The sequence below is a fragment of the Muscardinus avellanarius genome, assembly GCF_963383645.1.
Source record: "Muscardinus avellanarius genome assembly, chromosome: 10".
NCBI lineage: Eukaryota > Metazoa > Chordata > Mammalia > Rodentia > Gliridae > Muscardinus > Muscardinus avellanarius.
The window spans coordinates 1,424,902-1,450,232 of record NC_137796.1 but is presented as its reverse complement, the minus strand read 5'-3'; positions in this window follow the sequence as shown (position 1 = coordinate 1,450,232).

Here is a 25,331-nt window from a genome sequence, read left to right as displayed (position 1 = left end):
AGGGACATTGGCTTTTCCCTAAACCAATTAGAGCCAGCCCCTGGCCCGCACAGCGTGCCCAGGGGCCATTGCTTCCCCTGAGTGGGAGATGGTCTGTCCACGGAGGCAGCGGGCACTTCTCTGGGACAGCTTTGGCCACCTGTGCCTGGACACAGACCTCAGCCTGCTCATTGTCACCCAGGACACACCGCATCTCCATGCCAGGCTCACCCGCAGGCTGGGCTGGTGGCTGTGCCAAACTGCAGTGGCCAGGCCCACGCTCAGCTGGGGGCCAGGTCAGGGCTTAGGCCTCCTAGGAGGGTCCACTCCACTGCGGGCCACTCAGACCCATCCAGACCGTTGACACCCTGCCACGCAGCAGCCTTCAACATGGCTGGGCCTGTTGCTCTGTGGCTCTTTGTAGAGGAAGGACCCGTCTGAGCTGCAGTGTTAGGGATGAGAGCAAGCCCAGGGCTGCTGGTAATGAGCCATCACGAAGGAAACCGTCCCGTCTCTCCCCTCCCCACCCACCATGGCACCCAGGACCCGCCCTTCCCAGAAGGTCCAGATGCAGGGAGATTTGGTCTGGCCTCCAACTTGGTGTGACATCCACTGCATCCCAGAGGGGCACACTGGAGGTCCTTCCCTCTTGTAGAAGGTTGGCGGCCAGATCTTCTTGTACGAACAGCGTTTTGCAGATAGGGAAACTGAGGCACAGATGGGGTCAGTCATTGTTGGATGGGGTGGAGCTGGGATTTGAACCGGGAGGTACTACATACGGGTTACTTTGAGCGCGTCCCTAGACAGCAAGCTTGGCAGGGGTGGGGTGCCGAGAGCTCAGGGAGGGCCTGGCGTGTCGGGGCACCCGGCCCACAGGGAGGGAGAAGCCTGGCGCTCCCTTGCCTGGGTGGGTGCCCTGGCAGGCCGCCTCCTGCTTGTGCAATGGCCCGGTGCCCGGGCCAGCTCCGCTGTCCAGCTCGTCCTTCATCACAGTGGGTTCCACGCCAAGCAGGACAGCCTGCCGCCACAGGCCTGCCAGCGGGACAGCGCCTCGGTGGCCAAGGGGCGGGGGCCCTCCAGGGCGGAGGGTGTCCGTGCCAGGGACAGTCCATCAGAGAGGGCACCTGGCTTCGTCTACCTCTGGGGCCTCGCCTGCAGTTGGGACCCTGCTTCCCCTTCTCCATCCCCACTGAGGGCAGCTGTCTTGGTCCCCAGGGCTCCTGACCTGATCACCGGGGATCCTGCCTCCATTCTCCTGAGGACTTGTGAAAGCCTGCTGGCTTCTGTCTTTTTCTTTTTTGCCATACTGGGGATGGAACCCAGGAGCATTCTACCTTTGAGCTACACCCTTGGCACTATTTTTTTTAATTCTTTATTTTGAAACAGGGTCTCACTAAGTTGCAGAAGGCCTCACTAAGTAGCTGAGGCTGTCCTCAAACTGTGATCCTCCTATCTCAGCCTCCCAAGTGCTGGGATTACAAGTGTGCTCCACCACGCCCGGCTGCTTCTCCTTTTTACTATTTCTGTGCCCCCTCCAGGCCGCGCCCCAGTCCTGCCAGGGGCAGCTGAGGTGAGTGCATTACCCTCCGAGTCATTCAGAACGAGCACGCATTTCCAGCTGACCTCTGTGGCTCCGCTGCTGGTGCTCAAGTGTGAGGGTGACTGGACCGCGCCAGCGGTGGGCAGCCCTGAGGGACATGGAGCGGGGAGGCTGAGGCCGGACAGGGCTTGGCACCTCCCCTTGGCGCTCATGGTGATGGCTGGACCAGGCAGAACTCAACATGCGTCCCTGGTAGTGCTTTTAGAAAATGGAGACCCATTTCAGGCACTTGTCCACTTTGAGGAGACACATGGCACCCTGGGGAGAGATACGAAATAGAGGGACTGGACTCCATCCCGGGGGATTTGCAGTCACTAAGGCCCCTGGGCTATTTTATAGGGTCTCAGCTCCCTGCTCCTCAGGAATCACAAACCGAGTTCAGGTCAGCTGAGCATAGCCAGCTGGACAGTTGGTGTCCAGGTCTCACAGCATGATGGCAATGTAGAGAATCATCACGTGATTACAGTGATGGGGACAGTGGTCATGGTGGTGATGGCGATGGTGGTAACGATGAGGGAGATGTTGCTGATGGTGGTGGTGATGGTGATGATGGTGATGATGGTGGTGATGATGAGGGTTGCTTTAGTCCGTTTGTGCTACTCTGATGACATACTGTACATTGAGTGGCTTATAAACGCCACCGAACCGTCTCTCAGTTCTGGAGGCTGGTAAGCCCAGGACCAAGGCTCCAGTAGATTCGGTGTCTGGCGAGGGCCCATGCCTGGCAGACGGCTCTCCCTCACTGCGTCCTCACATGGTGGAAGGGGTGGAGCTGTCTTAGACTTCTATCAGGGCACTGACCCCACTCAGAGGGCTCCACCCTGGAGACATATCCACCTCCTACCACTGCCACCCTGAGGGATGCTTCCCTGCAATGGCGGGGTCAAAAACTCTCAGACCATGGCAGGGGCCAGCACCCGGAGTGTGGGCTTTGCTTAGCCACTCATAGGTCTTGACCTGGTCACTTGGTTGATTTCCATCGCAAGTTTCTGCGCCTGGGTGACTGGTGACCCCCCTCTTCAGATGAGAAACGAGTGTCCTGGGGGTGGAGCGCACGCGGCAGGGTGCCGGGCCCTGAGGTCATCTTAGCGTGCTTGGAGGGCCGGCGGGAGGGAGCGGCTTATTTTGGAGAAGGGTGTTCACCACCCAGGTCTGTCCCGTGACTCAGCAGAGCCACCGGCCCCTTCTGGGGAGTGCTTTCTGTGTGTCAGGAGGCGGCATGGTGGAAGAAATGGGCTCTGTTAACTGGTCCCATCTGCCACTGCGACCCTCATCTCCCCCAGGCCGGGGGCTTTGGGCACCAGGTGCTGGCCCCATCTGCAAGTGGTCCCTTCTGACAGGAGGGGCCTCCGAGCCGCGTGCTCTTCGCATCTTGGAGTGGTGCAGAGGCAGCCCGTGCCGGGGTCCACGCTGGCTGTCTCTCCTCCCCCGACCCCACAACTTGCTCTAGGCGAGGCTGACGGCGGCCTCCGCTTCCCAACCCAGAGGTTTGTCAGCGCGTCAGAGCTCGCGTAAACCCACCTTTCGCCGTGCCAGGCCAGTGCCGGCCGAGAGGGAAACGTCAGCTGTTCTCCTGTCTCTAAGAGGCAGTAAAGGAAAAGTAGGGTTGGGTTTTATAACAGCAGAGGAAGCACACAGTGTGGGAGGACAGAGCGGAGCGGGCACGAGGGAGCCATGGGCATTGCGGAGGCTTTGGCCAGGAAGGAGCGGCGTCCTGTGCCCAGGAAACCGTTTCTCCTTGGCTTCAGCCCTGAGACAAGTTCTGAGAACTCGGCCTCGGAAGCTCCCGAGGTCGGGGCCGACAGACAGATTGGCTCTCCTTGCCATCTTCTGGGTCCACGGGAGGTGACAGGCTTTGCGGCGCGGCCTGGTTCTCTGCTCACAAGCCGCCTCTTCTCAGAATACAGCTGGGCTGTGTCGTAATCACACATGGACCTCGGCAGTAAATAACGGCTGCCTGGAGCGTGCTGTCAGACGGGCGTGAGATTTTACAGCGTGTGCAGACGAAACTTCCCCGCCCAGAGATCTCCCAGCAAGCAGAGGCCGCGCGGGGGCAGACCCTGCCTCCACGGTCTTGTGGGGCCGCAGCCTTTGGACCAGGCCTCTGCTGCTGACTCTCACCATCTTCTCGGGCCACGGCAAGCGTTCTATGAAAACCCACAGGATGGCGCGCCTCGGTGACCCGCCATGAGGCTGTGGCGAGTGGAGGCCTTCTGGGGCAGAAGTAGCAACTCCAGAGGCCAGTGGGGACTGGACACGGAGGCTGCACTATCTGCCATCCCTGGTCCAAGAAGCTGGGTGCAGAGCTGGCTCTCGGTGTAGACTGACTTGGGGGTGCCGTGCCCCTGGCCCTCCATCAGCCTTGGTAGGGAGGTGCTGACAGCCGTCGCCGTGTGAGAAATGGCATTCACGGTGGCGTGCGGCATTTTATTTCAAGGAAAAGGTAGACACGGGCTGTCGCTCTGAGACCTTGGTGTCCCAGAGACGCCGGCGACGCCAGCCAGCACGTCCAGTGAGGCCCTGATGACTATCCATAGCTTCCTTGCCCGAGTATCTAAAAAGGAATCGCTTCCCAAGCAAATTACCCACCGCGTAGTGAGCCCAGGGTGTCCTCTGTGGGCTTGGGGAGATGGGCTGGAGCTGCGGGGAGATGGCCGCAGGCTGTCGGAAGGCCAGATAAGCGCCCGGGGATGATTAACTGGGGAAGCTGGGACTAGGCGACTCGGACGAGGCTCCGTGGCGATCACAGACAGCCCGCGTCTCGGCCCGTCAGCAATGATCTGCTTTTGCATGAGATCGCTGCTCTGACTGACTCCATCTGCCCCCGCGCTCGGAACCTCGGGCCTTCTGAGGCCAGCCTCAGCCTGTCTTTTGGCAGATAGGGAAACTGAGACCAGAGAGGGCGTGGCTTGCCCCAGCAGCACTGACTTGGTGAAGTCACCTTAGAGCCCGGAGCCTGAATCCCATTCTGGAGTGGCTGGACGGCACCCACCCCTGTGGCCAGAGGTCTGGCGGGGCTGGCCGGGGGCCTGCCCTGGGTAGAGGCGGGCCCTGCAGGTCCCCGTGGGCTCTGACGGCTGCTCTGTCCGGACACTGGAAGCTACCTGGGCGTCCTGTCCTGCACTTGCTCCTGAACAGTGGCCACCGGTGACACACGGCCGCCGAGCGCTCAGGACGTGGCTGGTGCCACCCAGAAGCTGCTTTGTATTTTATTTCATTTGTTGCTTTAAAGGTAAACAGCCCTGAGGCTAAGGGGCCAGCGTGGGTCCCCACAGCGGTGCATGGCGTGTCCAGGGAGGAAGGCGGCCTGGCCCGTCTGCTTGTGAGGACAGGGCCGAGGGTCCCTCCATGGCCGGCCATGGGCCTGGGGCCTCCAGCCATGGACTGTCACTTGGTGGTCCTGCGAGCATGGGCAGATCCTGCAGCCTTGCTGAGCCGTGGCTCATTGGAACTAGGTCTGACTGTTTGCCGGCTTCTCGGGACTCCACGAGGTACACAGCCATGTTGGCAAGCCCGGGGATGGCTCCAGCAGCTTGAGCTCCCGGCCCCCCGGGCAGCCAGAGGCGAAGCCAGCCTGGTGAGCGTGCGCGTGCGCGGCTTCTGCGTCCCCAGCGATGCTGCTGCCACCTCCTGATTCCCCATGGCTGGGGCACCTGGAGCTCTGCTGGGCTCCAGTGGGTGCATTCCAGGGCTCTCTGGGAGCTGCAGCCCTTGCTGGGGGTGGGCCATGGCCTGATGCCCCAGCTCTGGCCCTCCCCTCCCCTCATCTCCCGGGTTCCCACTCCAGGGTCATCTGACCACATGCAGCATCTTCCTTGAACCACCTGTCCACAGTCGTGAGGGTGGCCGCCCTGGGCCTGGTGGTCATTCAGCAGGCGGCCCGTGAGTCTGTGCATGGAAGTACCTTCTGGGCACTGACAGCACCAGAAGCCCTGGACTCCGCTGCTCTGCAGTCTCGGGACACCGTGGGCATCCAGGGACGCCTACATCTGTGAGTTGTTCTCCAGGCCTCTGCGCCCTGGCACCCAGCGACCCCAGGGCACAAACATGTGTGAACCAACCCTGGAGCTGGCCAGAGAAAGAGGATGCCTTCTAATTATAAAGGAGAAAAGAAAGAAAAGAAAATTGCAGCCAGGTGTGGTGGCAGCGCACACTCGTAATCCCAGCATTTGGTAGACTGAGACAGGAGGATCGCGGTTCACGGCCAGCCTCAGCTACTTAATGAGGCCCTCCGCAACCCAGTGAGACCCGGTTTCAAAATAAAGAATAAAAAATAGGCTGGGGGTGTATCTTGGAGGTAGAATGTCCCTGGGTTCCATCCCCAGTACCAAAAAAAAGGCAAAGTGAGAGCCCCTGCTGCACGGCAAGCGCGGCCCCGCCTGCCTGGCCCGCAGCCCTGGTCTCTTGAGTGGGGGGTAGGCCAGGCACAGGCCTCCCAGGAGGCTGGAGGGGAGGCAGGCGGCCCCCCTCTCACTTGTCGCTCCCCGCTCTTCTTCAGAGCCGGGCGGGGACACCCACGTGTTTTCACAGCAAAGCCAGCCTGACTCCAGGCCCGGCTCCCCTTGCTTCCAGGAGCGGCCCTCGACTTGGGGCCGGGGGCATCTCAGCGAGGGACAGAGGACCTGACAGGGTGCAGGAGGCGCCGGGGCGGAGGGAGCCAGGAGTCCACAGAGCGGGCCTAGGCTCTCGCAGTCCTCTTCCCTGGAGAAGGGCGAGGCAGGTGGAGGACCACCTGGGCTCAAGCATGCTGCTCCATGGCCGCCGCCCAGCTGTCTGTCCAGTGCACGGCGCAGGCCCAGCCCTGCTGGGAGGCGGCTCCGTCCCCACAGCTGTCCCTGGACTGCGGGTCAGGGTGAGCGTGGGTGGGATTTCTCCCACCGCTGGACATGCTAGCTTCCACCCTAGGCACCTGGCTCCGTCCCCCCGGAAAGGGAGCCGACTGCTCTGAAAGTTCCAATTGGGTGCTGGCAACGGGACTCCGGGCGTCTAGGAAGCTGGCGAGAGAAGCGCGGTGGGCGTCCAATAGAAGCCTGGGTCCGCGCCAGCTCCGGGGTGGTAACGTGACAGTGAGGACCGAGGAGGTGGTGTTGCAGAGGGAGCAGGGCCCTCCCCGTGCCCCCGGCGTGTCTTTGCTGAAGACCCGCTGCCCCCCCCACACCCCATCTCCCCCCAGGCCACAGGACTCCGAGGGAGCTGGCTATTTTAAGCTGGTGAATGAGAAGAGCTGAATCCGAGGCCACTGGCTGCAGATTCTGGGTCCTCGCGCAAAGGCCGCGTCTCGTGGCCGCTGCTTTTCCTACTCACGTCGGGGACGGGAGCACCCTGACTGTGCCCAGGCGTCAGTCCCTGTGTCAGCAGGGTTTTAAGAAAGGCAGAAGCCGGTGGGGCGTGGTGGCGCACACTCGTAAGCCCAGCATTTAGGAGGCTGAGACAGGAGGTATGTGGTTCACAAACAGCCTCAGCTACTTAGGCCCTTTGCCATGCAAAAAAAAAAAAAGGGCCAGGAGTTTTAAGATGCCAATTCTTTCCCAAATACCATTCAAAGCCCAACAGCAGCCTTATAATTTTTAAAAACATTTAATCTAATGGGCCGCGCGCCGGCATGGCACCCCTGAAGGTGGAATCCAAGATCTTGGAGTGACGCTTAGAAATCTCTGTAAAAACACACCCACGCCAAGACAGCGGCCGCGAACAGGAGGCGCGGCCCTCGCAGCTATGAGGTGTCAGGGACACTGCGTCTCCTCTCCTCGCTATGAGGAGGGAACCAAGGTTTCCTGAGCCGTCTCGGGGCGGGGCGGAGAGGAGACGCAGGCCAGACAGGATGATCGCTTTAACATGGATCTGGAACGAAGTCCCGAAAGCCAGGAGAAGTCGGCAGCAAGGCCAGCCCGGAAATGCTCTGAGTGGGAGTGGGGGACGGGGGAGCCCCCGAGAGCCCCGGAGGGAGGACAGGCCCGGGGCAGAGGCCAGTCTAGCAGAGGCTGATCCCGCCAGGGTGGCAGAGGTGCCCGGTCCTGATGGGGGTGATGTCTGTGACCTTGAGGGCACAGTGCTGGCCCCAGTTTTCCATGATCTCGGACACGGTCCTGGGTAGTGGTTAGGAAAAGCTGAGCCGAGCCCCGTCCAGCTGCTGGATGCTGCCTGGGCAGGAGGCGGGGCTGGGGCTCTGATGGCCGCTCCCCAAAGGGCTCTTGGGGACAGGGCGGGCAGCTTGGCCACGGTGTCCCGGGCTGGGCACCAGGCTCAGCACCTGCTCAGCAGGTCCATGTTTTTTTGTTGTTTTTGTTTTTGTTTTGGTGTGTGGTGCTGGGGATTGAACCTAGGGTGGTCAACCTCTGAGCCACACCACCAGCTCTTTTGCTTTTCGTTTTGAACCGGGGTGTCCCTGGGTTGCTGGGTCTTGCCACCTGGCTGAGGCTGGCCTTGAACCCGTGACCTTCCTGGCTGGGCCTCCCAAGTCCCAGGATTCCAGGACAGGGGTTTTAAGATTCTGCCCAGCCGCATCCGACTCAGGTCTACATTTTGTTTCACCTCTAAACACCTGTGGTGGGCCCCCTAGCAAGGCCCACCCTCCACCCGGCTCTCCCCGGAGCAGTACCGTTACCCACCCTGGAAGCTGCGGACCAGTTCCCATCCTGCCTGAGTCTCGGTGGTGCCCTTTGGAGAGGCTTGCCCGTCCCTGGCACAACCAGGCGCCCATTCCAGCTGCAGTCCCTTATCCTGGGGCCCCCTCTTCAGCCCGGGCAGCTGCCGGCCATGGCCCAGGGTTTGGGTCTCAGGTGCTTCTGATGACCGAGGCGGTGGCCAGGGTCCGGCTGGGCCTCCCTGGCAGGAGCGGCGGCCGTGGAGAGGTGTGGTCCTGGGCTGTGGACACTCGGGGCCACCTGGGCCGCAGCCACATGCTACCCCCCAAAAGTGATTCGGGGTCCCTGTGGCTGCACAATAGATGGCCACACAGGGAGCTCCCCGTTTCCAAAGGACCTTGGGATGCAGGCGTGGCGGGCGGGGCCGCTGCGGGAGGGGTCCCGGCTCCTCCCGGCTGCTTGGGTCCTCGTCCTCAGCCTCTCAACCTCCTCAACCTCGGGCGCACCCTCTTCTGCAGGAGCCTCCTCTGCCTGCCTCCCGTTGTCGCAAGACCCACCTGCGTGACCTGGAGCACCTCCTCCCTCCCGATCCCGAGCACAGCCGAGCTGGGCGCACGTCCTGTCACCCACGGGCACCCACGAGGACCAGGGGCCAAGGCGGGCAGGGGTGAGGGCCTGCTCAGCCGCCACCGCGACCCGACTCCTGTGAGGCTCTGGGGCTACGGCCGTGCCCGTCCTTCATTGGATTTCATGATTACTTGATTATGAATTTATTTTGCGGTACTAGGGATGGAACCCAGGGGCATTCTACCTCCGAGCTACACCCCCAGTCCTATTTTTTATTCTTTATTTTGAAACAGGGTCTCACTGAGTTGAGAGGGCCTCACTAAGAAGCTGAGGCTGGCTTTGAACCTGCGTGATCCTTCTGTCTCAGCCTCCCGAATGCTGGGATTACCAACGGATTATGATTTTCCCAATTCTTGCTGCTTCTGCATGTGCTGGGGGTGTGTGGGAGGGGGCTCTTCCCCCTGGTTTGTGTGTTTATGGCAACATGGACTCGGGGACTTGTGTTTTATTTAATGGCTTATAATCCATTGCACCCTTGAGTATTTTTTATTTATTCATTGGTAGCTCTGGGGATTGTACCCAGGGCCCTTCTACCTCTAAGCAACATCCCCAGCCCTATTTTATTTTTTATTTGGAAATAGGGTCTCACTAGGTTGCTGAGAGGCTCGGTAAGTTACTGAGGCTGGCCGTGAACCTGAGGCCCTCCTGTCTCAGCCTCCCAAGTTTTTCTAGATTGGGTATACCGGATCCCCTGCCAACCAGCCCTGGCCTCCTTTCCACGTGTCTGTCATGCGCTGGGCACCTGCTGCCGGCAGACGGCCTTTGAAGTCCTCGTGTGCCTCTGCCGCGGCCTGGAAGCCCAGGGGTGGCTCTCTCCCTCCCCTCCTCCCTCTCCTCCTCTTCTTCTTCCTCCCCGCCCCTCCCCTTCCTCCTCCTCACAGCCTCAGGTGCATGGCAGGTGGTATCTAGAACCCAAGGCCTCAGTCCGCGAGCTTACTGCTCCGAGCGCCACAGCTCCTGAGCGTCTGGAGCAGCTTAGGAGGAGAGGCACAAGGAGTGGAGAGGAGGGGAAGGAGGAAGGAGAGAGGGAGGGAAACAAGACAGCGATACCGCCATTGCTGTGCAGCACGCACACATACACACGCACACACGCCCGTGAGCCCGCGTGCGCACCAACGCCCGATTCCCGTCCTGACCTCCGCTCAGTCTCGGTCCCGCCCTCCCCGCCAGCGAGAAGCCTGGCTTCCATTACCCGCAGTGTATTTACTTCTTCTGCTCAGGCCTAGAATAAACAGAGATGGCTTGGGGATTGCTAACCCTCTCCGCTGTGGAAAACAAACCTATTAAGCCGGGCTTACGCGCGGCTGCGTGCTCTTGGTCTTTGCCCGCGCCCCACGTGGCACTCGTTAGATGTGCCGTTGGGCGCCTTTGTTTCTATCTGTGATCCATTTGGGGTCACCCCCTCCCCTTTTTGAGTATGTAAAGTATTAACACAGCTCTGCAAAACAAAGCGCCCACGAGCGTGTGCAGGCAACGCCGTGCTCAGGCCTCAAGCCTGCATCTCTTCTTCCCGTGGGTAAACAGCCTCATCCATCTCAGATTTGACCTTCTCGTGTTTCCTTTTGCAAAAACAAGCCCCTGCTGTTCACCCAGAATGGCGTAGGAGAGAGCAGTTTGCGTCTGTCATTCACTCACAGCGTTTGCTGGAAACTGCTCTAGACAGGTCTGTGGGGGTTTCCTTGTTCTCTTTCACAGCTGCGTAGTGCTCCATTGTAAGGACACCATTGTTCATTTTACCTTCCTCCTGCTCACAGGCATTCCAGCTGCTTCCAATTTTTTGCAATTATAAACAGTGCCACGATCAATAATCCGCACCTCTCCATTTTCACAAGATAGAGGCACATCTTCAGAGTAGATTCTAGCCGTGAGAGCAGGTCCACATGTATGTGTCTAGTGCCACACCTTCCTCTGTGGGGGCTGCACAATCTGTGTCCCTCAGCAAAGCGGGTGAGCGGCCGCCCCCAAGCCCTCCGCGGCTCCCAGCGCAGCCATGCGGCCAAGTTGCCTCAGCCGGAGAGGCCGGGGAGGCCGGGCAGGCTGGGCGGCCTCCGCGTAGCCGGGACTTCGGCGTTTCTGTTCCGAGGGCTCCTGCGCGGCTTTTCGTCTGTGTTAGGTCATTCCCAGCGTTTTTGGTGAATGGCCTCTCCACCCTCTCACTTTCCCGCTGGTCTCTTTCCTCTGACTTTTAGCAGTTCTCTCTAACATCGGGGACATTGTAACTATTTGGGTCATATGCGATGAATACTTCCCCCAGCATATCATCTGTCTTTGCATTTCCTTATGCTGGATTTTTTTTAGAAACCACGAAGACGTTGCTTTGTTTTAGAGCACCACCACGCGCGCCTCCAGCCCGGCGAGTTCTTAGTTGTTGTTGTTGGTGGTGGTGGTTTATTTTTTTCAATATTGGGGATCAAAACCAGGGGCATTCTAACACCAAGCTCTACCCCTGTCTCAGCCACACAGCGCCGCGCCCTCCCCCGGGCCTCCGACCTGGCCTCCTTTGCATGTCCAGGCTGCCTAAGGTCTCCTTCAGAGGGCAGGACCAGCGGGCTGTGCAAATCTCGTCTGGCTTAATGTACTCGCCTGGAGCTCACCCCCGGCCCCGCATGCCAAGCGCCGAGTGAACACTGCTGTTTGGGGCGTTTCCTATCATTTTCCCGTTTGCCCAATCATCATTGACACGGATCATTTTCTCTCAATGAAAAGAGCGATGATTGCTTTTCTGTTTGGAAACGATATAAAAGCCGCCTGCCACTTTCCTGGGCAGGTGTCCTACGGCGGTGGGCGCGGATCTCCTTGGAGGCAGGGAGAGGCTGGAAGGAGGCAGAGCGGTGCCCACCCGCGGGGGGCAAGGCGGGCGATGTCGCCTGCAGTGGGGCCAGGACCACTCCTTCTTTCTTGGCTTTTACTGTGGCGGCAGGCGCTGACATCTGAGTTTATACAGTCAGCACCAGAGGAAGGGTCTTCCTTCCCCGCAGAATGGCCGGGACCTGGCCGGGCACGGAGGAGAGGAGCCTGAGACCCAGCTGGCCTTGCAACAGGCGGGGCAGGAGGGCGCAGGTGGAGCAAGGGCCTGGCAATGCACAGTCCCAGCAGCAGCAGCAGCCGCCGTTGCGTGGTGCTCGCAGACTGCAAAGGACCATCCAGAGACAGCGGCGGGCGCGCCAGGGCTGCTGGGACCCTGCGGGCCGCGGCCATCTCCACAGCCAGGGCCCAGCCAAAGCGCTTTTGCACTTAAAGCCACAAGGTGCCAATGCTGCAGCGCCACTTAGCCCACTGGGTGCCAGGCACGGGGCAATGTGGATGCCGAGGCCGCCCCATGGTGCCTGCAGGTCACCAGGACTCATGGACAGCTGTGCTAGGGGAGCAGGGAGAGAAGGTGCTTCTGGAGAGCGTGGCCTGTACACAGGACAGTCACCGGGACAGCACAGGGCAGCGCAGGGAGCGTGGCTGGCGCCCGGCTCTGTCCACGGGAGCACGCTCGCCATCTGCTCTGTGCACAGGCGTGTGCCGAGCACTGTGTGTTGCATGTGTGTGAGCGCACACGTGTGCCTGGCTGGGGGCATGCATGGGGCCCGGCACTGCCCCCTGGCTCTGCCCTCCCCGGCTTCCTCAGGCCACGTGCCCTTGACCAGCTGTGGTACTGGGGGTGGAACCCAGGGGCATTCGACCTCCAAGCTACAGCCCCAGCCCTATGTTTTATTCTTTATTTTGAAACAGGGCCTCACTGAGTTGCAGAGGGCTTAACTAAGTAGCTGAGGCTGTCCGCGAACCACAATCCTCCTGTCTCAGCCTTCCGAATGCTGGGATTACCCTTAAATGTCTACAGCCACGTGTCTGGGCGCCCATGAGCAAGGTTCTTGGTCCCAGTGCCATCTGAATTCTGGCCGAGTGCCCGTGCCTACTCCATGCAGATTTCCCTGAGGTTTAAACCTGAGATACATTCTTTTTTGCTTATCCTGCCATCTCGAGGCACTTTACGGAGGGTGGGATAAAGCGCCCCCTTGTAATGGGAGGGCCGGTAGGCAGGGAGCCTGAGGCGCAGAGGCTTGGGGCAGGAGGGAGGAGGCTCTCTGTGTCCCTTAGAAGGAGGAGAAGAGAATTCAGGGGTGAGGGAGGATCTGGTCTTGCTCTCTGGGCTGTTTCGGTCCCCCAAAAAGTCATGGGTAGAGATGCTGAGCCTGTGGGGGTAGCGCCAGGAGCGGGGCCTTGGGGGAGACAGCGGAAGGAGGGTGGCGTTCTCAGGAAAGAGGAACTGGTCTCTGCAGAAGCCCCCGGGTGAAGTGCGGCCTCGGGTGCAATTCCTAAGGGAGAAGAGCCCAGGAGCCAGCAGGTGAGGCTGGGGGAGGCCGGGCAGCCGCCGCTCGGAGGCCTGGATGGAGCAGCCCTGCCCACAGCTGAGTTCCCACTTCTGGCCGCAGGGCTGGAGCCCTGTAATGGCCCTGGGCTCCCGGTGCCCGGGCCCTGAAGACATCGCGGCCTCATGCCTTCTCTTTGCGTCTCTCTTTGCCCTTCGCCTTGGAGTTCAGGGGTGTGGGTTGTTCAAAGCAGGGGGTGCTCAGGAAGGAATCATGCCACAGGGCTCCCGAGTTTAAATTCCAGCCCCACACACAGGGCGTGGGGTGAGGGGAGGAATCCTGCCCACGGCCCCAGAAACGCGCTCCTCCTTCTCCCTCCCCACGGGCAGCCACACTGCCCAGTGCGCTTCGGAAACCCCTTCCCACCGCAGCTGCAGGAGGCGGGCACTGCTGGTCCTGCTCTCAGCTGCCCCCGGGGCCTGGGCCGCGCCGACACGGACACCTGAGGATTCACAATGCCCCGGGGACCCAGGTGCCCGGCTGGCTGGTCCTTACACTGTCACCGCAGGGCAGTGAGATTCCTCGGTTCTTGTCACCCCCAAAGAAGGATTTCATGGGGGGGAACAGGGGGGGCACAAAGGGTTTCCTGGGTGAGTCAGTGGCAGAGCCGGCTGGTGCGGGAGCGGGGCAGAGGGGGGTCCTTCTACGTCCAGAAACCCGCCCCTCCACGTGCGTGCACGGTCATTTAAGGCAGTCACGTCTGGCTGCACCATAGCTCGGTGCGACTGCTAGATTCGCCGTGTTGGAATCGTCCGCTGGTGCCTAAGCCGCCTGGAGTCTCTGCCCACAGCGGGCGGGGTGGGCGGGCTCCAGGCTCGGGGGGGGGGGGCTCCTCTTGCCTGCACATCTCTAACTACCTACCTACCTGCGCCTCCCCCCATCGGCCTCGGCGGCCAGCGCAGGCCGCAGTGTCACCCCCGGGTCCCGCCCTGCTTCAGTCTCAGCATCAGTGTGTCCACGGTGGGTCCCAGGAGCCTGCCGCCCTCACCCACCGGTGCCAAGACGGCGACTCCTGAGACCTTCCAGGATTGCTGTAACGTTGGTCACAAACTGGAGGCCCCAAACACACGTGTTCCTCCGGTTCTGAAGGCGGTGCCCAGCGTCCACTGTGGCCGGCTGGCTCCTGCGGGCCCTCCTGGGTTCCAGCAGGCACCTCGTTCCTTGGCCCGTGGCCCTGTCTCTCCGCTCTTGGCCTGCATGGTCACAGGGCTCCTTCCTCTGTGTCTTCACGAGTCTCTTCTGTGGCGACACTGGCCATGGGCTTTAGGGCCCAGGATGGTCTCACCTAAACCCAACTCATCTGCAAAGACCCTGTGATTCAGAACAAGGCCACGCCGGGTGGCAGGTGGACGCGGGTTTTCAACTCGCTCTGGAGAGTGCGGGCTTTGGCACGGCTGACGCTGCATTCCTCCTGTGTGAATCGCACAAGGCCCTCGTGGGCGCCATGGGGTCACCGGAGGCCAGGCTGTGTGTCCTTGAGCCTCGACTTCCCAGGCTGTAGAATGGGGGTGCCAGCCGCTGCCTCGCGGGCTCCTTGCAGAGCCCAGGGAGCCGGTCGAAGTGAGGGGCTCAGCCGCTGCCGGCCAAGTTGAGGCGGGAGGCGGCGCCCCTGGAGAAGACATTTTAGTAGCTTAAACTGGAGGCTTATCCCGAGCTTTCTAAAAATGGCAACTTCTGTTGTTTTGTACCATCGTCTCATTATAAAAATTTGGAAAACACTTAAAACCAGATAAAAAAGCAAAAAGACACCCAAAGACAACTATTATTCATATTTTGGTGTTTTTATTTTGGGTCTTTCCGCCGCCCCCGCACCCCCCACAAATTGTTTCAATAGTTGAGACTGACCCAGAAAATAACTTTTATACAACTGTTGGAGCGCTTGGCTAGGTCGGGAGATACAAACACGCTTTATTTTTGCTGCAAGACCCAGAGTTTGGCCAGGGTTCCTGGTGTCCCGGACAGACAGGAGTTTGGACTTGCAGATGGCGGCCAGTGCCCAAGGTCAGCCTGCAGCGCGGGCCGGGAGGGGCAGCGCCCACGCCTGCCCCCGTCCAGGTAGGAGCTGGGCAACTCGAGTCGCATTCAGCAAATATCACGGGCCATCCTCTCTCCAAGGATTTCCATCTTCTTTGAAACTTCAAATACACATGAATTTATTTTACATCTTGTGAATCGACCAGAAGGAAAATAAAATGTCAGACCAGGATAAAGAAAAAAAGGCAACATTTTCACCAATTAATTTCCCAATATTTTCCTTGAGAAGAAATATGCTGGACACACACCACAGAGCGCCTGGCTGAAGGCTGGGTGCGCGGGGCTGCGTCCCACAAGGTGTGGGGCGGAACCTCTGAGGCCGCAGCCGCCCCGGGGCTGCCTGGTCTGTGGGCTCCGAGGCAGTGGGGGCACAGGCCCTCCGCTCTTCTCTCTGCCTTGACCCATGCAGCCCAGAGCCACAGGGACCCCATCCAGCAGGCCTGGTCATCAAACCACGGCGCCTTCTGGTGGCCTGTGGGGGGATTTCTGTGTTTGACCATTTTTATTATGTTGGTGACTAAACCTGGCTCCTCCTGGGCCAGCCGCTTGCTGACCCCTGGGAACGCCCCGCCTGGCAGCTGGGTCAGGACACGCGTCAAAATTACCCAGATTGCAGCTGATGTGTCCTTGGGAGAGGTCAGCATGTGCTTTCTTTCCAGAGCCCCTCGGCCACGTGCCATCGCAGCCCGTCCCTCCAGGGCCTGGACGCGGCACACGCTTGTCACATGCTGCCCTAGGCCTGCAGCAGCCAGGACCGCAGAGATGGACGAGGGGCACGGTCTGGCGGCGGGAGCCTGTGTCACCTGCTCTGGCCAGGCGCGGGCTGGCTGCGCAGCCGCCCTTGACCCCGGCCAGAGCGCACAGACCAGAGCTCGCTCAGCCTCCCTGTCCTGTGAGCCCCTGGTGGCCCACGCTGCCACTCAAGAATGAGGCTTCTAGAACATTCTCTGCTCCTTCTAGGGCAATGGTTTGGAAAGGTGCACCCTGTGAGCTGCGGCCTGAGGGCGGGCTCTCCCTTCTCACCCTTTGTTCTTGTGTGAAGTATGTGTCTCTGTCTGCCCAGTGGCCTTCAACACTGGGCAGCCCCGCCCAGGCCAGTGGTCCCTGTCTTGGAGCCACCTGAGAACCAGGCCTGGCTGGCCCTCTACTGCCTTGGTCACGGGGGTCACTTTGGAACCCTTTGGAAAATCAGTTGTGGCCACTTTGCTTGGGCCAACGGATGGGCGACACCAGCTCCTATTCTGGTAGGCTCCTATTCTGTAGGCAGTGAGAGCTGGGGCGCACAGTGGGCATCCAGGTGCACAGAGGTTGGGCTTGGAGGTGGTTTTGGAGTCTGGCCGGGCCTGGGGGACTGCTGGGCACAGGAGGAGCCCGACTCAGCCTCCTGACTCTGTTTTCTCCCTGAAGGGAAAGCGGGACTTTGGGGCTGTGCTGGGCAGGCCAAGGGGCTCAGAAAGTAGAAGACGGTTCAGGTGACCCGTCTGACGACCTCTTCCAAGCCCGTGGAGGAAGCACAGGAGGGCCCTCTGTCCCACGGACTGTCTGCCTGAGAACCCTCTGCAATTTTGAGCCTGGGTTTGGGGATCTGGCCTATTTGTGAGCAAATTTTCCTCATGTGGTTTCAGCTGTAAGCTTTTGCTGTTTCAGTACTTTTCAAAACCATGGAATTATCTTTTTCCTATTTGAATGAGCTCACCGGCCTTTGTGTGGGCTGTGGACGCGGGTCAGTCTGGGGGGGGGGACATGTGGCGGAGCTCCGTCCCTCTGACCGGCTGTTGACTTAAGGGCCGCCACCCTTCTATAAGAACGACGGGACGGTCCGGGCACCCACAGCTGTGGACGATGGAGCTGGAGGCTCCGAGGCCAGGCTGTCTCCCACGGCGGTCTCTCACTCCACTGGGAGGCAGAACTTGTGGGCCGTCCACCAAGGCGACCCAGGGGCGGCCTGGGGGCCAAGGTGCAGCCCGCGGAGAAGCTGGACGCAGCAGCTCTGGGCGCCGCCTGTGGAGGGAGCAGCCTCCCAGGGCTGGAGGGTGTCATGGCATTATCTGCCTATGCCCAGCCTGCACGGACCTGGGGCACCAGGATGGACACGGGGCAGGCCCGCATGTCTGAGAGCAGATCCTCCTCCTGATCTGTTAAGGCCTGGGTGGTGGGACGGAGGTGGGCTTACCCGCCTGGCTCCCGGGAAGGCGTAAGAGACAGGTTCAGTAAGAAGCCGCCCCGCCGGCTCCCCTGGACTTTCGTGGCTCTGGGTGGGTGTGCAGTGGTTTGGGGCAGGGCCGGTGCTGGGGACGCCTGCTCCTGGGTCCACATGAACCTTCCCCTTTCCCTCTGAGCACTCAGGATCCCCACTGAGGGAACGCCAGGCAGCGAGACAGGAGTCGCGGGGCAGGGCCTCCTGCCGAAGGAGCTGCGAGCCACGCAGGAGCACGCTCGGGAGGCCCCTGGGTTTGACCTCCACGGCCGCCGTCTTGAGCGTTTGGCACTTGTGGACGGAGCTGCTTCTCCCTCGCACCTTGGAGGCTGGAGCAGCTCCTCTTAAGAGACCGGTGGGGCACAGGCTTGTAATCCTGGCATTCAGGAGGCTAAGACAGGAGGGTCGCAGTTCATGGCCAGCCTCAGCTGCTTACTTAGTGAGGCCCTTTGCAACTCACTGAGATGCTGTTTCAAAATTAAGAATAAAAAATAGGGTTGAGGGTGTAGCTCAGAGGTAGAATGCCCCTGGGTTCAATCCCAGTACCACACACACACACAAAGTCCAGCCAGGCGGCCTGTCCTCTCCACAGACCCTCCCACCTGGAATGTGGGCTTTGGTGCCAGCTTTCTCTCTTTTCTTTTCTTTTTTATGGTACTGGGGATTGAACCAGGGGCATTCTACTTCCAAGCATATCCTCTGCCTTTTTTTTTTTTTTAAACAAGTTCTCACTAAGTTGCTGAAAGCTTTGCTAAGTAACTGAGGTTGGTCTTGAAGCTGTGCTCCTCATGTCTCAGCCTCCCAAATACTGGGATTATGGGTATGTGCCACCACACCTGGCTCAGACTTCATATTTTAGAGTAGTTTCAGGCTTCCGGAAATTGGAGCAGAAGGTACGGTTTCTAAACGCTCCTCTTCCTACCCCAACCCCATTCCTCTGCGCCGTGCATCCTGCGGGTCTGGACAAATGGATAAGGCCTTCTGATAACAAGGTGCCCAGCAACACGGCCACAAGGAGCCGTTCCACAGCCCCAGGGTCCCGGGCTCCTCCTCCCTCCCCAGGCCTGGCGGCCCGAGGCCTTTGCTGTCTCCTGGCTGGACCGTGCACGGGCTGCTTGTTTCCAATGGGCAACGTGGCCTGCCGTTCTTCCGCGGGGGGTGGGTGTTGCTGTTCTGTTCCTCACGTGGTGGAAAGCCCATTTCCTTCGGCGTCTCCACGGGGTGGGGGACAGTTCATGACTCGCTCACCTAGAAGGCAGCCTTGGTGCCTCTAGTTTTCGGCCATCGTGGAGGCGTCTAAACCTGTGATTCCCACCGTGGGCCTCAGCAGTGGCCCTGTTGTCTGCGTCTCCTGGGAGCCGAGGAGGCCGCCTCCTTCCTGCCTTCGGCGCTCTCTGCGTTGGCATCTAGGGTCGAGAGTTAGCACTCAAATAAATGCCTTACGATATTTATCTGTGAAGAATCCGTCCTAAAGAGAGGTAGTAAGCAGCCGACAGCTACTTGCTGTCATAGGAACCCTCAGATCCCGCCCCTGCGCGGGTCGGAGGGCAGATCCGAGCCACCCCTGGCAGCCTCCGCGGTCCACATCCACCTGGGCCACCAGCGCACTGGCCCGCTTTGCTAAGAAGCCGCCCGCTCCCCGCCTCCCGTCTGGGCTGGCCTCTGCTGGACGCCAGACACTCGGTGGCGCGTGAGCCACTCTGCTCACCTTGGCTGACTCTTGGCAAAAGGGGGCTGAGTAATGGTCTAACCATGTGCAGCTGCTGGGTGACTGGGGATGGCACCTGGAGCTCGGGGTCCGTGCTCTGGGGGTCAGAGGTGTCTGTGGCGTGGTGACGAAGGAGGGCCCGCCGGCAGCGCGGTCTCAGCTGTCCTGAGCTTGGGGTTTGCTTTCTTTCTTTCTTTCTTTCTTTCTTTCTTTCTTTCTTTCTTTCTTTCTTTTCTTTCTTTCTTTCTTTCTTTCCTTCTTTCCTTCTTCCCTCCCTTCCTGTCTCCCTCCCCCCTCTTCTTTCTTCTTTCTTCTTTCTGGTTGCTGAGAATTCTACTTGCAAGCCGTCTACCTACAACCCAGGCATTCTATATCCAAGCTATACTCCTGGTCTTTCTTTCTTTCTTTCTTTCTTTCTTTCTTTCTTTCTTTCTTTCTTTTTGTGGTACTGTAGATGGAACCCAGGGGCATTCTACCTCCAAGCAAAACCCCCAGCTCTATTTTTTTTATTCTTTATTGTGAAACAGGGTTTCACTGAGTTGCAAGGAGCCTCACTAAGTAACTGAGGCTGTCTGCGAACCGCAATCCTCCCGTTTCAGCCTCCCAGTGCTGTGATTCCAAGTGTGCACCACCACGCCTGGCTATTTTTCTGTTTTGAAAGAGAGTCTTGCTAGGTTGCTGAACATGTCCCTAAGTTGGACATGAACCAGCGAGGCTGGCCTTGAACCCCGCATCCTGCTGTCTTACTTTCCCGAGGCCTGGGGTCCCACGTGTGCGCCACCACACCCAGCCACTCGGGATTTTTCTATAGGTCCTACTGATTTTTGTTCATTTAACAATTCTGAATTGTGAGTTGGGTAGGTGGGCTGGAAAAAAAATTAAAAGTAACTTGAAAGCAGAGTTGTTTTTATCTCTTACCCCTTGGGTGGCTAAGAGGAGGTGACGATTCTCCACATACCTAACTCTGGCCGTGGAAAGCAGCGGCCGTGTAGCCGGCATGGGGACCCCGGGGAGCTCTCGTCCACCACCATACATTCAAGAAGGCCCTGAGTTCCTGTCTGGACCGGCCCAGGTGTGGGCCCAGGTGGCGCCCAGTGGACCCTGAAAGCTACCTATACCATAGCGATTCAGACTCGGAGCTGCCCAGCCAGGCAGGTCTCATGACCCAGCGGCTCAGCACAGGCGGGTGGACTGGAACTTGCCCAGGTCTCCCCTGGGAACTACGAGAGCTGACCTAGCTCGGACAGAAAAGAGACAAAGGCCCACGTCCCACGAGCTGCCGGCCCTGACCCCGCGATGCTGCGCCCGCCCCAGCTGCAGGAGTGCCACCGGATAGGCCCTTCCTTGGCCATCCATCCTCATCACCGGGGGTCCTGCTGTTCAGAGACTCCCTGGAGGAGCCCTGGGGAGAGGAGTCAGTTCTCTAGCGATTGTGTAATGAGGACAGAGAGAGGGAGGGGAAGAGAGAGAAGAAAGGGAAAGTTCAGGGAGGGAGGGGGGAGGGAGCCGGAGCTGCGGCAGCAGCTGCAGCCACCCAGGACGGCGGGAGGCTGGCCTTCTGCCGGCTGCTGGCCTCAGCACCCAGCCCACGCCCACCGTGTGCCAGGACCGGGAGAGGCGTGCTGATAACTGTGTACAGACACTGCTGCATCGACCGGAGATCCCAGGAGAGCTGGGGCGCAGAGCCAGGGGTGGGGGGCACTGAGCGGAGAGAGGGAGCCTGGGGGCTGGACCCGCTGGGAGGGGAGGCACCTGTTACGGTGCACACTGCTGCCTGCAGCACCCGCCCCTCTGGTTGGCTCAGAGGCCGTCGGGAAAGGAAGGGTGTTTGTGATGTGACTGGCACCCTGAGACCCGGGCCCTGCGGCTCCCCAGTCTATACCAGAGGCCACCAAGCATCCAGGGCTGCACCGCCAACCCTCTCTCAGTGGGAGCCAGACACATGAGCAGACTGTGGTGGACGCTCACCCCAGAAACACCCCGTCTTCCTGCAGACCCCGCCTGTCTCTTGTGCTCACGGCCTGAAGTACCTGCTCACGGGCCTGTCAGCCGGACGCAGCCTGGTGGGCAGCACCATCACCCACGCTCAGCAGACCCAGGCACAGAGCAGTGGCAAGGGGCCAGAGTACTATAGAACTGGGTATGGTAGCACGCAGGCCTGGAATCCCAACTACTTGAAGCCTGAGGCAGGAGGATTGCAAGTTCAAGGCCAGCCTGGGCAACTTTCAAGTCTATCTTTAAAAAAAATAGTATTGTAGCCAGGCGTGGTGGTGCATGCTTGTAATCCCCGTGTTTGGGAGGTGGTGACAGGAGGATCATGCAGGTTCGAAGCCAGCTGTGCTGGCTTAAAAGACCCTGTTTTCAAAAATAAAATAGGTCTGGGAGTGTAGCCCGGAGGTAGAAGGGTTTCCAGGAATCCCAGTACCACCAAAAAAATAAATTAAAAAAAAATAGTCTTGTTACTATAGGAAAAGCTTGCTTATCCTGTGACCTGGGAGGCTCAGGACAGTGCGCCTAGACTTGACTTTTCTGGGCTCTGGGTGGTGGCTGTCACCAGGCTGAGCCCAGTTCTCCTCAGGGCCCGGATCACAGCTGGGGCTCCAACACTGAGCCAGATAGGGCATCCTGAAACTCCACGCACCTGGCATGGTGGTCGGTGAATGCCAGACAGCCTGAGAGTCATGTCAGGCACCTGCTGAGTGCCAGGGATGGTGGCCCAGCCAGTCACATGGACATATGGCTGCAGGAGAGGGCACGGTGGCCTGCAGGGGCAGGGGCCTGGGATGCGCTGCTGGGGAGGAGGAACCGAGAGCCACTCTGTGCTCAGGGCACGCTTGGAAGCAGGAATACAGGATACAGCAGGCTGCTTCCCACCACCACTGCCGGGGCAGGGGAGGGAGCTCGTGCTGCGCCCCGGGTTCTGGGGGTGCCTTTTACCAGAGGTGACACTGAGGTGCCTGGGCACTGGCTGAGCCTGCAGTGCCCCTGCCCGCCCACTGCCAGAGTCCTGGGTTCCTTTGAGATGGGCCAGGAATTTACGGAAACAGGGCCAGAGATCCTGATGTTCAGACCCCTTGGGTAGGGGTCCCCAGGCCATGGATGTCACTGTGGGCCCTGGCTCCCTGCAGAGCTGTCCTCCAAGGCAGGCCAGGGAAGCCCTTCTGGCCGCTGCTGGCTTGGCCACGGAAGCGGGTGAGCCCGAGGGGCCCAGATCAAGTGTAAACGCAGCTCAGGATGCAAAGCTGTGCCTGTCCTGACCCCGAGAGCCGACCCACGAGAACCAGCCACCTTGCCTTCTGTTGGGATGGCCGTCGTGGTTCTAAGAACCACACGTCCCCACTGTGAGCCCAAGTGTTGGGCGTCAGGGTGTGGGTGACACTGAGGCCAAGCTGGGTCACACCAGGCCAGAGGCTGCATGACGCCCCTTCCTCTGCCCCCCTGGACAGGACCCTGGCTGAGTCTGTGGGTGAGGCCCATGCTGGTGCAGCAGTGGGCAGGTCCGGCTGGCCTCTGTACCCCCACGTGACTCTCGAGGGACAGAGAGCCAGGCAGAGGCGTGGACGCAGCTCCAGCAGTGAGTGAGGCTGTGTCCTGCCGGTCGGCTGTCTGTGGCCTGCCCTGGCCGGGGCTCCCAGCGGCCTGGATGGCAGGAGGGGCTGTGCCCAGTGGGGAGGGTGTATGACCTGTTTGTCCCAGGGAGGGACGGGCAGGAGGGCACCATGCCTGGCAGAGGAGGGGACGGTGCACGTGAGTCGGCCTGACTCCTGTGCCACGCGCGGCTGGCGCAGCTCGGGCCACAGACGTGGCCTCCTGGGTCCTGGAGCGGGCAGGGCTGGCTCCTCCCAAGGCCTCTCTTCCTGGCCTGCAGACACTCTTCCCGTGACCCCACGTGGCCGCCCTTCTGTATCTGTGTTCTGATCTTTCGTGAGGATGCCCGTTGTGCTGGCTCAGGCTCCCCGTACGACCTCACTTGACCCTGGCCGCCTCTTGATCCAGGCTCTGAGGTGCGTAGGAAATCAGAAGGCCACTGCACCGGGCGCGGGTGGGCAGGGGGCTCCTGTCCATGGCCGGCACCTTTCCCAGCCCAGGCTCCTTGTCGGCAGCTTGGTCGGGGTCAGCTTTCACCAACAGGGTCAGCCCAGTTCCCACCAGCCAGGACTCCAGCCACAGCCCAGAAGCCCGAGGAGCCCCAGCGCAGGGGTCTGGCAAGACAGCGAGCCCGCCGTGTTTACACATTCCTGTCCTGCAGGGAAAACCCGGAGCAATTATTCAGCCCTGCTTTCTTCAGCTGCATGAGGAGCTGGTTGAGAAATCCTCTGTGGAGTGGACAAAACAAAGGGAATAAAGAAAAGCCTTTGACCTGGCTCCCGAGCAGCTGGGAACCCGAGCTGGAGCGCTCGCCCCGCGGGCTCGCACACCGCCCCGCTGGCTGCACTCCCGGTCCCACCAGCCATGGGCTGGAGCCACGCTGCACCCTGGAGGATGCCGGGCGGTGGATCCTGCAGGCTGGATGCCAGCCCAGCGCCCTCCGCTGGCCCTCACATGCCCACCTCCCTGCAGCATCCTGAGGAGGTGCGTTGGGGCGCCGGTGCCGGGCGGGGTCGCTCCCGGCCTGAGACACTCATGCCTGAGCCCGCCCATGTCCTTTATGTCTCACTTGCCTCGTGCCGTGTGTCCACCCCAACAGAATCCAGCCCTGTCTGCCAGTGGCTTCTGACCTCAGCTGGGATGTAAAAGCCCCACGTTCCCTTCTGGAACTTTCCTCAGATCCTTCAGACAGAGGGCACCACCAGCTCTGTTCACCTCTTGCGACTGTCCCTACTCTGCAGTCGTCTGCTGATGGGCCTCTACCGAGACCGCGTGCCTTACGGGAGAGCACTGCAGAGACCTACGTGCTTAGCGGAGGGAACGGAGCCTCTGACTCCAGCCTGTGTTCCAGGGCAGACGCAGGAAGCAGCCCAGAATGGAGGCTTTGTGTGTGACCTGGGATGGATGCGTGGATTGTGGGTGGTGGGTAGATGAGCAGTGGGTGGATGACTTGTGACTCTATGGTGGATGGAAGGGTGGACGGGCAAATGGGTAGATAAGGGCATGGGAAGATAGATGGGTGGATGACGCGATGGATGGCTAGGCGTGTGGGTGGACTGATAGATGTCCCTCTGCATGGGAAGACGGATGGGTGGATAGGTAGGTGGATGGACAGGTATCTAGATGGATTGATAGTTGTCTATATAGATGGATGGATGGATGGATGGATGGATGGATGGATGGATGGATGGACTGATAGATATCCCTATGCATGGATGGGTGGATGATGGGACGGATGGATAGATGGATGGGTATGTGGGTGAATTGATAGATGTCCCTATGCATGGATGTATGAATGGGTGGATGATGGGACAGATGGATAGGTGCATGGATGATGCATGGTTGGAGGTGGTGGGTGGATGAATGGATGATAGCCAAATAAGCGAATGGATGGGTGTACAGATGGGCGGTCGATGAATGCAAGCACACATGGCTAGGTGAATGGATGGGTGGGCGGATGTGGGTGGATGGTGGATGATGGGTGGATGGCTGGGTGGTGGGTGGCTGGTAGATGAATAGATGTACATGTGGTGGATGGATGGTAAATGAATGGATGGATGAACAGGTGGAAAGGTGGATGTTTGGGTGGAGGGTGGGTGTATGAATGGAAGGATGGATGGCTGATGGATAGGTAGATGGTTTGGTGGATATTAGATGGGTGAATGGGTAGTGGATAGGTGGATGGATGGATGGATGGATGGGTGGATGGATGGGCAGATGGATGGATGGATGGATGGGTGGGTGGATGGATGGATGAATGGATGGGTGGACGGATAGATGGATGGATGGATGGATGGATGGATGGATGGATGGGCAGATGGATGGATTAATGGATGGATAGATGGGTGGATGGGTGGGTGGGTGGCAGATAGATGCTCTGCTGTACTGTAGATGAATGAACAGGTGAATGGATAGTGGATAGCTGGATGGAATGGCTGGCCGGTTGGAGGAATGGTTGGATACGAGGCGGATCTGTGAGTGTTGGATGATGAGGAGCAGATGGCTGGGTGGTTGGATGGAGCTGGACGTTTGGGTGGACAGGTGGCTGAGCGTAAATCAGTCACCTGTCAGCACTAGGGCATGGCGTGTGCCCAGCGCATGGCATGTGCTCAGTAAGCCCGTGACATGGGAAGGCAGACAAACTGACAGTCTACAG